Source organism: Sorex fumeus, unplaced genomic scaffold (genome assembly GCF_029834395.1).
Source record: "Sorex fumeus unplaced genomic scaffold, SorFum_2.1 ptg000061l, whole genome shotgun sequence".
Taxonomy (NCBI): Eukaryota; Metazoa; Chordata; class Mammalia; order Eulipotyphla; family Soricidae; genus Sorex; species Sorex fumeus.
Genome location: NW_026606118.1, coordinates 59319509 through 59334932, shown reverse-complemented (window position 1 = coordinate 59334932; position 15424 = coordinate 59319509). Strand labels below are relative to the sequence as shown.

Below are 15424 nucleotides of genomic sequence, written 5' to 3'. Positions count from 1 at the left end.
GATGCTCAGGGGTTACTCCTGGTTCATGCACTCAGGAATTACTCCTGGCGGTGCTCGGGGGACCATATGGAATGCTGGGACTCGAACCCGGGTTGGCTGCGTGCAAGACAAATGCCTTACCCGCTGTGCTATGGCTCCAGCCCCTATGTCAAAACATTTTGAATTGTGGGGCTGGAGCCATAGCACAACAGGTAGGGCGTTTGCCTTGCACGCGGCCGACCCGAGTTTGATTCCCAGCATCCCATATGGTCCTCTGAGCACCACCAGGAGTAATTCCTGAGTGCATGAGCCAGGAATAACCCCTGTGCATTGCCGGATGTGAACCCCCCCCAAAAAAAAACCCATTTTGAATTGTGCTCTCTAAATAAGTGCAGTTATTCCGGACTGGAGAGATGGCACAAAGGGCTGGAGCACACGCATGGCATGTGGGAGGCCCTGGTTCTATCCCTGGCCCCACCTGGTCCCACCAGCACTGTTGGGAGCAGCCCTGGAGCACCACCAAGGGTGGGACCTTAACAAACATAAGTGCAGTTAGTATTGCTAATTACACTTCAGTGCAGCTCTTAAAACGTACACAGACACAAGCATCTGAATAACAATTCACTCCAGTGAAGCAAGCCACCTGGGCAGCTGCTCCTTGAACTACCGGGGAAGAGCTGGCAGGAAACTGATGCATCGATACAGCTTCCCACACCTGACACCGCACATTAATTTCATACTCCAGTGAGGGAACTGAGGGGCAAAGGAGATGGCTCGGTGGGAGAGCCCAGGTCTTGCGTGTGAGAGGCCTGTGCGCTATGCCCAGAACATCACGAGGCCCTGAGTACCGCCGAGCCCAAGCACCACAGCCCTGGGTCCAGTCATACCACTGGGATGGGCACGGCCAGGAGCAGCCCGCCCCCACCATGGCCCCTATGAAAAACATCATCTGCCATCCTGAGCAGTGCCGGGGGCACTCTTCGACGCGGCAGCTGTGAACTAAATCCGATTGTCTCTGAACTGTGAGCCCTGATATAATCATGAGATCGGTGATGGGTGACGTTTGTAGGGGGGCGGCCCCCAGGGGATGGCTCAGTGGTGGGAAGCCACACCACCAGAGAGGGTGCCTTACACGCAGGAGGCCCTGGGCTTGACTCTTGCGTCACCACCACGAAGTCACATGCCTTGCAAGCTGCAGTCTGTAACTTTGGTCCCCAGTGCCACCCGCAGGCACGGAGAGCGAGTTCCCGGGCTTGTCCGTCTGGGGCTTCCTGACGGGTGACCACGTGTCATTTCCAGTGCACAGTCAACACAGGGCGGAGACACAGCAACCGCTCCCCCACTGTGAGCGCCACAACCAGAGTGCGACGCCTGGCGAGCACCCATGCCAAGTGGGCCAGGGACACGGCCAGATGTGTGACCCCCAGCGAACACCACTGCCGATGCTGTGAGCGAATGTCTGACTCCTGGCCGCTGCAATAATGGCAACAGAAGGTGGTGGTGGCGGCGGCAGAGGTGGGGGGGAAGGTCGGGTCAGAGGCAGGACAACCAGACATGTCCTGCTTCCCTGTTTGACTCTGAAATGCTGGTCCCCGCCCCACCTTCAGACACCCCATATTAAAGCACCGCAGTTTCCCCTGGGAGCAGAAGCGATCACCCACATCGCTCTTTGCACCTGGGGCTGAAGTTTAACTCTCCCTTTAGACCTTTGCGGGGGAGGAAGGGGGCGCTGGGGGACACACTGGGCTGTGCTCGGGGCTTATTCCTTCCTGGCTCTGTGCTCAGGGATCAGTTTTGGCGGGGTTTGAAGGAACATACCGGGTGCCAGGGATTGAACCTGGATCAGCCGTGGACAAGGCATTGCAAAAAGCTATACTATTACTCCGGCCCCAGCAACTTCTTTGCAGCCCCACCCCCCATTTCTTTCAATAATCACCAGCTTCTTTTTTTTTGGGGGGGGTGTCACACCCAGCGGTGCTCAGGAGTTACTCCTGGCAGTACTCAGCGAACCACATGGGATGCCGGGAATCAAACCCGGGTCGGCCACATGCGAGGCAGATGCCCCACCCGCTGCACTATTGCTCTGGTATTGACAAAACTTCAATACCAGCTTTTTGACTACAGAAATGTCTTAAGTATCTTTATCTGTTGGGAACACAAAGCCTAGAGTCAAATGTTCTCTCTCTTCTGGAAACTTCCCCCGCTTCCCAAGAAAGAAAAAGCCTAACAGTTTCACAGTTCGACTCCTTCCTCAGGAACTGATCCTCTAGGCGGCAAGGAACTCATCCCGGCCCTTTCGTTTTTGGGGGCAAGGGCGGAAGGTCTGCACCTGGCAATGCTCGGGGCTTACTCCTCGCTCTGTGCTCAGGAATCACTTCTGGTAGGCCCGGGGGACCAGAGGGGACGTCTGGGTTGACCATGTGTAAGGCCAGCGCCGTACCTGCTGTCCTCTGTCCTAGCCCATTCTAAGCCTCACTGGTGCCGCAGCAAAACAGCCGCACAAGAAAGTCATTGAAAAAATTCCAAACATTTCTGTTTCTCTGTCGCCGCACCAGCTAAAGGTCACTTCCAGGCGACGTGCTGTTTGGCCAAACAAAATCTGGCCACACAGATCCAATACGGTATTTACAAACAGTGACCGTCAGGTTAAACCATCACCCCCCACCCCAACCCGGCCCCATAGATGAAATTTGGCAACTCGTTTCCTCATAGAAACACCGTTCTGAAGAGCAGTCGGTCCGGTTCAAAAGGCCAGAGAGCCCATCAGGCAGTTCTGGATAGAACTAGAATGCCAGGGTATCTCCTTTCAAGCTAACCAGAACATGTTTTATTTTAAGAAAAGTAATTCTAAGTTTCACTCTGAAATGCCACACACTGCCCTCCCAGCTGCACCCAGGCACTGACACACGCCTCCTCCCTCCCCCTCCCTGGCTTGGCTGGAGCGGCCTTCCGCACATGGCCATTGGTATGGAAGACACATATGTACGTTAGGAACTGCCTGCAGGGGGGGAAAAAAAGGAACAATTTCTGTGAATAGAAAATAAATCTGACTAGAATTTACAAACGGATCATGGGGAGTGGAGGCCAGAGTGGGCAATTTCAGGGCTGGTTCCAAGGCCTGGGAACCAAATGTCCTCAAGTCCCGCTTCTTAAAAATGATAACCCAGCACCGAGTCCTGTGCCTCCGGACAGTTCTGCCAAGCACATCTGTGGGAACGAAGGCCCATCATATTAACATGAATGGACCCACAACTTTGAAGCACTTGATTTCAAGAGCAAAGAAGATGAATGTCCGAAGAGAAGGGCCCAGATACAAAGGGGCATTTGTTACAGACATACGAAAGGAGAAAGCGGGAAGCTACAAAGAGAATACTCAGGCCCTGAAATAGAGAACAGGTTAAATAAATTATAAATTGGCAGTATACCAGAAACCACCAACTATGCATTGTTTTGCTTCTTAAAGAGGCAGGCCTACGTGCGCAATGATTCAAATACAGCATGAGAAAAAAGCATGGGGGTGATGGTGTTTATACTATTCCATTACGACAATGAATACACTATACATAGATATCTCTTATGCAATTAAGTGGATAAACAGAAACATGCCCTGTGGTGGCGAATTGCAGGTGGAGATGGGGAGGAAGCCCAGGCATCAATCTCTGTACCTTCGGGGCAGGGAGGGCGGGAAATCACGTTATCTCCTCTTCGAAGGCTACATAACACCCCAAGAATCTTTCAACAGTCTTAAAAATGCAAGCATCAGCAAGATGAGGACAGATAAGCACAGTGCTTATATAGTTTATTATGTTTTCATTACAAAATAAGATTGAGGCAGCCTAATTACATTTCTGGTGTTAGGAGAACCTAAGGAATTATATGCTAGCAGCACGAATCATTGCAAAAAATACACCTCGCCCCCTCTCCAGAAGCCTGACCAGCAAGGTGCAGGCGTCCCCGGCTTATTGCAGAAAGGCAATATAGCAGAGCCTCAGTCATCAAGTGTCAATCACTGGAAATTTCATATCAGCCAAGATCCCAAGGTAATTTCGACTCAACTTCCCCAGGGGCCACTACCGAAAATCGTCCGTAGAAGTGAATTCTGCAGGCAGATCCTTTCCCGGTCTCCAGAGAGCTTTCTTTCATGCATGGAACAGCTCTGCAGTATGCCAGGGCAGCAGCAGCAGCAAAAGAGAGCTCTCAACATGAGAGAGAGAAACAGGAGGAGGAGGAGGTAGAGGAGGAAAGAGAAGAGAGAGACTAACTGGACAGCTCTCAGCAACGGATGCTCTTGACTGGAGCCAGAAAATTTCATCTAACAGGCACTCATGATAAAAGATTTTCATAAAAATTAAGGGCTGGAGAGAGAGAGAACAGTGGGTAAGGCACTTGCCTCGAACATGGCTGGCCTGATTTTGATCCCAGCTACACAAGGCCGGTGAGGCCCGAGTGCAGTTGGGTGTTGCCCCCCCTTAAAAAAAAAAAGCACTTTTAAATACAATGAGAAAAAAAATCACAGTATTTCCAAAGCAAATGAAAATTTCTAAAATTATTTTCCTTGGGTCTTTAAAAATTGCGTTCACTATTGACACAGTGCAAGGATAATAAAAGCCCGACTAAGATGGGGAAAACTACCCCACAGCAGCAGATAATGCAGTCGAATCAAAGAAGCAGAAGCAGTCTCAGCTCAGTGTCCAGTGGGGGATGCCCATTGAATACTTACAGGACCAAGAGAATGTGCTGCATGGCAAAAAAATAAAAGGGCCCTTCTTTCAAGTACGGCATAGAAGACATTTCAAAGACATGAACTGTGCGTGAACCCTCATCTCTAGTATAAGAAGAAGACAGAAGTACTTCTGGGAACTCCACTAACAGTGAGTGGGCACAAGAGAAGAGGCCCGAGCGCACCGAGGCCATGAACTTCGTGTTGTCTGAATCCCACGCATCCCAGCCATCTCTGCTCCTGTTTCGAAAAACTATCAACCTCTTGGTCTGCCAGTGAGGCCCACCATTTGGATTCAGATGCTGTCAACTCCATTAAAGGCAAACGGAGAGACTTTTAAAGGAAACGCACTGAGCCACTTATCCAGTAGGGACGAAGAGCAGATTAATTGACCAAAGAAGAGAGATGAAAGCAGAGCTCGGAGCCCAGGAGACTGCAGAGGGACGCAGGAAGGAAGAAACTAAAGAGGGAGGGCCAAAGAGGAATCATTGCTTAAGACCCCGAAAAACATTTAAGCCTCGAGAGGTCATGCCAAGGAGGTAAGACACCAAGGACGGAGAGCCCTGAAATAGGTAACGCACAAAACAACCCTCACTGACTTCATATTTTTCAGCATCCCTCTAACGTCACCATGGTAACTGTGTTGAATACTGTTCATACCCACAAATTATAGCTTCCATGAGGTGGAATAATAAAATACGTACGTGTTTGTTAAGTGTGAATTTTGATCGCGAGGAATAACTAGCAAAGTAATTATTCTAAAGTTAAGCCTTTTGTTTAAGTAAGTAAAAGTAAAGGCCCTCCCGTTGATCATCGATTTGCTCGAGCGGGCCCAGTAACGTCTCCATTGGAGACTTTGTTGTTACTGTGTCTGGCATATCGAATACTCTCAGTAGCTTGCCGGGCTCTCCGAAGCCTTTTGTTTATAAACATGCATGTCTGGGGGCTGCAGAGCAAGTACCAAGAAGGTAAAGCACTTGCTTCATACGAGTCCGATCTGGCCGATCCCGAGCACTGCATGTGGTTCCCTAAGCCTCGCCAGAGGGGATCCATGGCACAGAGCCAGCAGGAAGCCCTGAGCACTGTTGGGTGTGGCGTAACGTGCGACCCCCACCCCAATCAAATAAACACGCCTGTTCTGAACCTGAGTCCTCCGAACTTTTTCTTTAATGTATGGCACACACGCTGTGTGATCCTGGCAACTGGGATCCCTGGCGCTACACCACCTCAGTGTACAAGCACCACACCTGTAGGATAACCCTGGTTTGTCCTTTCTGCCTTGCCACAGGGAGCTTGGGTTTACTGGATTGCACCCATCACAGTGCTCCCGAGGCACTCCCATTCCTCTGTGTTTATCAGTCACGTCTATCTCTGTGCTCTGCTTCCCCCAAATCACCTTTATCTCCTCGTCAGACTGTTAACTTGTAAATACTGTTTTTCTCTTCTTCTTATGTCCTTTGCATAGTTAATTCAGAGCAATGTCCGTATTTTATAGACACAGGAAGATAGTTAAAGCTGTGCTTTTGTAACCTGGGAGTTAATTAACTCCGAATAATATTCACTCTGGGGCATCTGTTCTCCGGGGTGGGGGAAAGGAGATCTTGGGGCAGGGTGGGAGGGAAACGGACCGAGGACACTGGTGGTGGGAAAGATACTCTGGCGGAGGGATGGGTTTTGGTCATTGCTTGACTCAAAGTCAATCGGGAACAACTTTGTAAGCCTCACCTACCTGTTTAACTATCCGGCCCCTGGGTTTTCTTAATTCCCAGAGCGTGACTGGATATTTTTTCATACTGCTACTAACCAATTTGTTTTCTCTTTAGGATCACGATCACGACCATCCTGTTGTTCGTCGATTGCCTCGGGCAGGCCCCAGTAATATCTCCTTCGTCCTAGCCCTGAGATTTTTTAAAAAGTGCCATATTCAAGGCTCTTTCAGGGTTAGGAGAATGACGACCCATCCTTGTTACTGGTATTTGGCATATTGGGTACGCCACGGGGAGTTTGCCAGACTCTGCCATGTGGGCAGGCTACATTCAGTAGCCTGCCAGTTTGTCCAAAGTAAGAATGAGATAATAAGATGTTGCTTCCTGGAGCTGGGTTTTATAGTCTCTGGGTCTTGGCCGTTGATGGGATTACATGGCGCCAGGGGGCCAGGTGGTGTGTGTGACCCCTGCCTACTGGAAGATGGAGGATCTGGGTGGAGGATGCTCAGCCCCGATCCGAGCAGGCTTGGAGATCTCAGCCCCGGGACCCGCATGCCTTTGTTCCTCTGCCATTACTGTCATGCGTGTGGAGAGTGGTCTCAGCATGGTGGTGGCTGATTCTGGAGGTCTTTGGCTGCCGGAGCCCTGGTCGGGGCGGGGAGGGAAACTCAACCCGCTCCCCTCTAAGGGGCCCCGGCGAGGACAGCCTCTTTAGGGAATCAACAAAATGTTCACTTTTATATCTGCCACATACAGAAATGTTTACCAGAATTGAGGCAGGAATAGCTAGAATGGCTAGATCACGTTCTTTGCATGCGGGGCCTAATTTGATCCCCACTACAGCGTACCGCACAATTCCTCCAGCACTGTCCTGGGAGTAGAACCTGTATTACTGGGTATGGTCCCAAAACAAGACAAGAAGTTACCAGAACCAATAACAACTAAATCATTTTGAAGTCATTATCATTGGAAATGATATGACTTTATATAATTATATAACATATAATTATATAAAAATCTAATTATATAATTATTAGAAATTATAATGGCAAAAATAACAAAAATTCTGATTACAAAGAACTTTTGCCTACTTTTTCACTGGTTGTCTTTTTCTCTTTAAAGGACTGGAATGTGGGGCTGGAGCAATAGCACAGCGGGGAGGGCGTTTGCCTTGCACGCTACCAACCTGGGTTCGATTCCCAGCATCCCATATGGTCCCCTGAGCACTGCCAGGAGTAATTCCTGAGTGCAGAGCCAGGAGTGACCCCTGAGCATCGCCAGGTGTGACCCAAAAATGCAAAAAAGATAAATAAAAATAAAGGACTGGAATGCTTTATTATATTCTGAACATAAATTCTCCTATAACTATATAAATTCTTAGTCTATGGCTTACCTTCGGATTGAAGGTACCTTTGTTTGATGATTAAACCTCTCCAGCCCTGAACGCTATCTTTTTTTCTCCTTTTATTTTGGGCCACACCTGATGATACTCAGGAGATTATTCCTGGCTCTGCCCTCAGGAACTACTCCTGGCGGTGCTCAGGGGACCATGTGGGATGCCAGGGACTGAACCCAGGTCAGCTGCAAGCAAGGCAAACGCCCGACCCACTGTACTACTGTTTGGGCTCCTCCTTCTTTTTCAAAATACAGCCTGCCCACCCCACCCCTGCTCCCGCCTCACCCACAGTGTTCACAAAGTCCTGGGGCCACCAGTGCTAGGGGTCACCAAGGCCTCACTGGTGGTACTCGTGGGATCATGCAGTCAGTGCCAGGGATCATGCATGGGGTTCCTGCATGCAAAGCATGCACTCCAGCCTATTAAGCAATCTCCCTGGTCCTGGTTTGCACTCCTTTATAGTTGTATTTTGGGAAAGGGGGGGTGGTATCACTGTGCTCGGGGCTTACTCCTGGCTCTGCACTCAGGGATCACTCCTTGTGGATTCGAGGGACCGAATGGGGTGTTAGGGATCAAATCTGGGTGAGCTGCGTGTTGTACTACCAATCCAGTCCCACAAATTTTTTATTTAAAAAATAGATGGGCAGCATTCCCTTTCTCTCTGAAATAGTTTAATTCCTCCATCGTTGCTGTTTAATGAAGGCGTGGTAAGGCCTGTGAAGCTGCCTTTTGTGGGTCTTCTTTAAGATTGTTTTACTGGTAGATTAGCTAAATTCAGAGTAAAATTACTGTTATTACCACTGATTATAGGTCTTTAAGCACTGGAAAATTCTGTCTTGGTAATTCAGTGTCTACTTTAACCCCTGCAGAAATTTCATGTTAGTTTATACTTTTGAAAAAGTATTTAGGGGCTGGAGCGATAGCACAGCGGGTAGGGCGTTTGCCTTGCACGCGGCCGACCCAGGTTCGATTCCCAGCATCCCATATGGTCCCCTGAGCATCTTCAGGAGTGATTCCTGAGTGCATGAGCCAGGAGTAACCCCTGTGCATGGCCAGGTGTGACCCCCCCAAAAAAAGTATTCAAACAGACAGAACTTAATGGGAGAAAAGAGGTAACAGTGGCGTAAACAGATTAGCAAGCAGTTCAAATTGATGAGAGCGTTGCGCGCAACAATGCCAGGTGGCCAAGAGATGGCTCTACACTCCAAAGACTTCTTTTTTTTATTTTATTTTATTTTATTACTATTATTTTTTTTATTAGTGAAACACCATGAGGTACAGTTGTAGATTTACAAATTTTTGTGCTTGGATCTCGGTCATACCACGATCAAATACCCATCCCTCCACCAGTGTCCATTTTCCACCACCAGGATAATATCCCTCCCCCCCATCCCCCCATCCCCCCATCCCCCCCTGCCACTGTGGCAGGGCATTCCCTTCCAAAGACTTCTAAAGGTTGAGTGACAACAAGGGGCAGCTCCAAACTTTGTAACTTACACTAAGGCGCTACAAAGTGATATATGGGGTGGGGAGAGTGCTCAGTGGTCAGAAGCACATGCCTTGTGCGTGTAAGACCCAAGCTTGGTCCCTGGCCCCTTTGGCCCCAAGTCTGAAGGCTCCCAAGCACTGTCAGGTGTGGCCCTGGCAGTCCCCAACACTTCGGGGCTCAAGCAGTACTTCCTCTGACCCAGTGGGTGTACAACATCGGGAATGCCTGTGGGGGCCTCCCAAGCAGCTTGGGAGCACCCTCTTCCTTAAAAAAAAAAAATATATATATATATATATACACATATTTATTTATTTTGGCTTTTGGGCCACACCTTGGGGTGCAAATTACTCCTCACTCTGCACTTAGGAATCACTCCAGGTCAGCTGCATGAAGGCAAGTGCCCTATCTCTCCCACCCAAGAAGTGTTTATTTATAAGGTAAAAAAGTGATTTTTTCCATGACTAGCTCTCCTGGGCTTCTAGGTCTGTATTTAACATTAACCAACACTGTAAATTAAACAAAAATATAAAACAGGGACTACAGCAATAGCACAGTGAGTAGGGCGTTTGCCTTGCACGTGGCCGACCCGGATTCGATTCCCAGCATCCCATATGGTCCCCTGAGCACTTCCAGGGGTAATTCCTGAGTGCAGAGCCAGGAGTAACCTCTGTACGTCGTCGGATGTGACCCCAAAAGCAAAAAACAAAAAACAAAAAAAAAACCCAAACAAACAAAAAAATACAAAACAAACAAAAATACCTCAGAGCCACCATCTTGAACTTCTTGCCACCACTTTTAATTTAAAAATTTTATTTTTGGGGGCTGGAGCAATAGCACAACGGGTAGGGCGTTTGCCTTGCATGAGGCTGACCCGGGTTCGAGACTCCAGCATCCTGTAAAGTCCCCTGAGCACCGCCAGGAGTGATTCTTGAGTGCAAAAGCAGGAGTAACCCCTGAGCATCGCCGGGTGTGACCCAAAAAGAAAAAAAAATTATTTTTATAAAGTTATTCACAATGATTACATTCAATACTTCAACACCAATCCCACCACCATTATTTTGAATTTCCCCACCACCACCACCCAAGCGTACCCTACAGGCCAATGCCGAATAATTTATTTTGTATTCCTTGTTATGAATAACCTGCTAAAAAAGATCCAGAAAGATTTCCTTAGAAGAAAGTGTTGGAAATCATTGTATCTCACCTTCTAAGAGATTACTAACGTGCTGTTTCAGGCTGAGCCTGGTGTGCTGCCCTATATCAAGATTGGTTGCCTGGAGGATGACATTGGTTTGCCCTTCCTCCCTTGCCACATATTACAGTGCTCCTGAGGCACTTCCATTCCATTGTGTTTATCTGTAAACTCTTCCCTCTGCTCTCCTCCCCAACCAGTTAGTCAGCTTTTCCCCCTAATCAGACTCTGCTAACTTGTAAGGTCAGATTCCTCAGAAATCTGTGATTTTGTATGTATGAGTGAAATATTGTCTTTCTCCTCTCCTTCTGTCTTTTGAATAGTTGACTTTAAAGCAATGTCCTTTTTGTATAAATACAGGAAGACAGTTAATATTATGCTTCTGTAACTTGGGATTTAATTGGCTTCGAGTATTATTCACTCCCGCGCATCTGCTTTCTTGACTTAAGCCTCAGTTGCCCTTAGTTTCTAGGATCCCAAAAGCAGGGTCCCGATGAGGGACTGAATGGGCCCAGGGCAAGCTGTGAGCTACCCTGGCATGGAAATGGGCCAGGCCAAAGTGCCACGATTCTTAACTGTAAGTTAAGAGCCTGATCATGGACAAATGCTGTCATCATCCAAAAGTAACGACGAGGGGGTATGGAGCCGCCAGCAGGTCAATCTGTACCTGTGAGGTGAGGGCATCAGCAGCCTGATGGTGCCTTCAGACTTCCAGATACCCCAAAATTGCTGCTGTGCCTTTGTCCAGCACCCAAAAACTTGGGGCAAAGTTTACCAAGAAAGTAAACGGCCAAAAGTTAGGTATGTGGGAAACACACCCACAAACCACCTCCGGCTCAGCTATATAATTGGGGGCAAGGCCTCTTTGGTTCCTGATTGAACTGCTTAATGGCCATGATCCCAGAGACTCAGAAACAAATCTCGAAACCCAGCGGCTTTTGGCAGAAATGCATCCGGACCCCTCAGTAGGTTACTGTCACCAGGCCACCCCAGCGGGGAAAGGGTGCTGTCCCTCCGCCTGCCCCCCCTTGGCGGCTTAGTTGGCCAATATCCTCTAGAGGCCATTGGACAGTCAGGTTTGGGCCCTCAGTGACAAGACATGTGGGGCCTCACGGGATGGGGGTGGAGCCGGCCCTTTCCTTCCCGTCCCAACGAGACCCCGAGTCGCCGTCCACAAACGGCCTCTCTGACTCCTGATCAAGCTGCTTAACAGCCATGATCCCAGAGACTCAGAAACAAATCTTGGAACCCAGTGGCTTTTGGCAGAAATGCTTGCGAACCCTGCAGTAGGTTACTGTCGCCGGGTCATTCCAGGGGGAAAAGCTCTGTTTCTTTTTTACCCCTCCTTATGCAGGGTTCTTGATAGAGGGAAAACAAGGAACCCAAAGCCAACTCCTCCTGGGCTTCTTGTGTCATCTGATAGTTTGGGGGGTGGGGGTTTGGGCTGCTCCCAGCCCTGGGTTCAAGGGACAATGTGAAGCTGGGGATCAAATCATGGTTGGTCACAGGTAAGGCAAGTTCTTTAACCACTGGACTGTCTCCCCGGTCCCTTGGGAGCATGCGAGTCAAGTGTCTTAACTCCTGTACTATCTTTCCAACTCCAGAATATTCTGTGATTGAAAACTGTGGTTTTCTGCCCATTTTATTGGTAGTGGAGATGGGGTCTGAGGCCCAGAAATAATATTTCTGACTTGAATTCTAGTTTATGAAAAAACACATCCATGTTTAGGGAATACATTTTTGTTGTTTACTGAAAATACAATGTTTCCTCATTACATGCTCACAGTTGAAAATGAATGTTAAACAAAGAAGCTCAAACAGTTTTCCATGAAATACCTACAAGCAAGTGCTTATTGGTCTGAATGAAAATTCTCTGCCACACACCAAAAGCTAGAATTTGAGCTCCTTTCAGGGAAATAGACCAGACAAGAGTATTCGATATGCCAGACACAGTAACAACAAAGTCTCCAATGGAGACGTTACTGGGCCCGCTCGAGCAAATCGACGATCAACGGGAGGGCCTTTACCTTTACCTTTTTATCATCAGATTACGAGCCTGAGAGGAAAAAAGATGAGCAACACTTCTTTATCCCCAAAGTGGGCAAGCAAAGAGAGAGCAGAGAGTTCAGCTGAAAACCCCCTTCCTTAAACGAACACAGGCAAGTCAGTGTCTGATTTCAAAACCATCTTTGCCACGTCCTCCCAAAAAGCTATTGTGGAATGCCCTTCTGACAAAACCGGCCAGTCATACTACCATGACAGGCCAAGGCCAAGAAAATGTGTTGAGTATATTAGCAGCAGGCCCATTAACAGATCAACAAACGGGGCTTTCACAAATCACACAAATCATCCTGTTATTCGTCGATTGCCTCGAGCAGGCCCCAGTAACGTCTCCTTCATCCTAGCCCTGAGATTATATTCAAGGCTCTTTAGGAGAATGAGACCCATCATTGTTACTGGTATTTGGCATATTGGGTACGCCACGGGGAGTTTGCCAGACTCTGCCCTGTGGGCAGGCTACATTCGGTAACCTGCCAGTTTGTCCAAAGGAAACAGGGCTTTAATAAAAAAAAAAATGCTCGGGGCCAAAGTGATAGTAAAGCAGGTGGGGCGTTTTGCCTTGCATGGCGATCAAATTGGGTTCAATCCCCAGCATCCCATATTGTCCCCCAAGCATCGCCAGGAGTGATTCCTGAGTGCAGAGCCACGAGTAATCCCTGAGCATTGCTGGGGGTGACTCAAAAAAGCAAATAAATAAATAAATAAATAAATAAAAATGCTCACATAGGGCCAGAGACACAGTATAGGGGCTAAGATGCTTGCCTTACACACGGCTGACCAGAATTCAAAATCCCTGGCACCACACATGGTCCCTTAAGCACCACTAGAAGTGATGCCTGAACACAGAATTAGGAGTAAGCCCTGAATCTGCTGGGTGTCACCCCAAAACAAAACAAAAAAGAAAGGGAATGCCCTGCCACAGAGGTAGGGTGGGATGGGGGGGGGATGGGGGGATACTGGGATGGAGAATGGGCACTGGTGGAGGGATGGGTACTTGATCATTGTATAATTGAAACCCAAGCACAAAAATGTGTGAGTCTACAACTGTACCTCATGGTGTTTCACTAATAAAAATTTAAAGGAAAAAAAAAAGCCTTATGCTTTTGTTTCGGAGTCACACAGTGATGCTCCCTGTTGTACACACAGGAATTACAGTGCAAGGGTGACCATCTGGGATGCTGGAGATTGAAAGCAGGTTTGGCTACACGCAACGCAAGCACCCTACCCGCTGTCCTATCTCTAAGGCTCACCTCATGTATTCGAATCATTGGAAACACTGAAACATGCAGATCCAGAAACAAGAGGGAACTAAAGGAATCCGTCCTAGTTTAGGATTTTATGAATTCCTCTGTGCCATGGGGCATTCTTGGATCTTTAAAGTCCTTGAGAGAGCTAACCCTGTGATTTGCAAATTTAATAACTACCAGCTTTCTTCTTGTGAGTCTCTCACTTTATTTAATGCTCTCATAACATTAAATATGATCTGAGAAGTCTCCCATGCTGCTGAGAAAAAGTAAACAATGGTTATTCCAAAACAGCAATAGTAATTAGTAAAGCGCATTAAGTATCAAGCATTTTTTCACAACCCATTTTGAAAACAGCCAGTTACTATTGTTCTCATGTTGAATATGACAATCCTGAGGTTCAAGAAAGTTAAACAGGGGCTGGAGCGATAGCACAGCAGTTAGGGCGTTTGCCTTGCACGCAGCCGACCTGGGTTCGATTCCCAGCATCCCATATGGTCCCCCGAGCACCGCCAGGAGTAATTCCTGAGTGCATGAACCAGGGAGTAACTCCTGTGCATTGCCAGGTGTGACCCAAAAAGAAAAAAAATAAAGTTAAATAACTTTTTCAAGAACATACAGAAAAGAGCCAGGATACAAAGTAAGTACTGCCTATATCATTAACTTCTGTAATATTTTACTCTATTCAAACGAAAGACGGGGCCGGAGCAATAGTATTATAGTGGGTTGGGCACTTGCCTTGGATACAGCTGACCCAAGTTTGCCTGGCATCCGATATGGTCCCTGAGCACCACCAGTAGTGGGGAGAGAGAGAGAGAGAGAGAGAGAGAGAGAGAAGAAACAAGGGAGAGAGGGAGGGAGAGACAAAGGAGAGAGGGACGTTATCAATAGCAAGACTAGAAGTAGCACTGATTCCTAGGGAGATGCCTTATTCTGAGAACAAACGATCACTAAAGTTTTTTGATCTGATTCACCATCAGTAGGAAAAATCCTCAAATTGGAAGACAAAATTTAGTACTGGCTGCTATGTAGACTCACTTGGTAGATCCCAGAGTGGCAGTGGTTTAACAGAGAGACCAAATGATAAGTACTTTTAATCCGAATAAAGAAATGCTCATGCCACTAACATTTTCCTCACACAAATCTGAAATGTTTGACTTCAATTTAGTTTGGCTAGGTTCCTAAAGCAGAGAAGGAAATGGAAGGCACTGGGATAATGGAAACTAGTGCTTGAAGGACTAGAGAAAATAAGATACCGATGGTGGGCAAAGTAAATATTACGGAATGATATAAATCTAACGTGTAGGTATTCATAAGAGTAGACAGAGCATTCTGGCAAACCAAGAAAACACTTTCTTCATAAAGCTGTACCCTGAAGTCCTGAAATAAGAAAACAACAGAAAAGAAAGCCTGTCGTGTAAACACAAAACAAACCCCTTCCAGACCCTCCCTCCAGGAACAGCACTCTTCCTTCCATAAGCCGAGAATAGAAATTCTATTTTAGGGGCTGGCGTGATAGTACAGTGGGTAGGGTGCTTGCTTTGCATGTGGCCAACCTGGGTTCAACTTGGTCCCCCGAGCACCGCCAGGAGTAACCTCCGAGCATAGCTGAGTGTGACACAAAAAACAAAAAACAC

General features: G+C 47.7%; 1 protein-coding gene across 1 annotated transcript in view; it reads right to left on the bottom strand.

The window, feature by feature from the left end:
* Window positions 1-15424, bottom strand: part of USP49 (ubiquitin specific peptidase 49) — a 79053-nt gene that overhangs the window by 19633 nt on the left and 43996 nt on the right.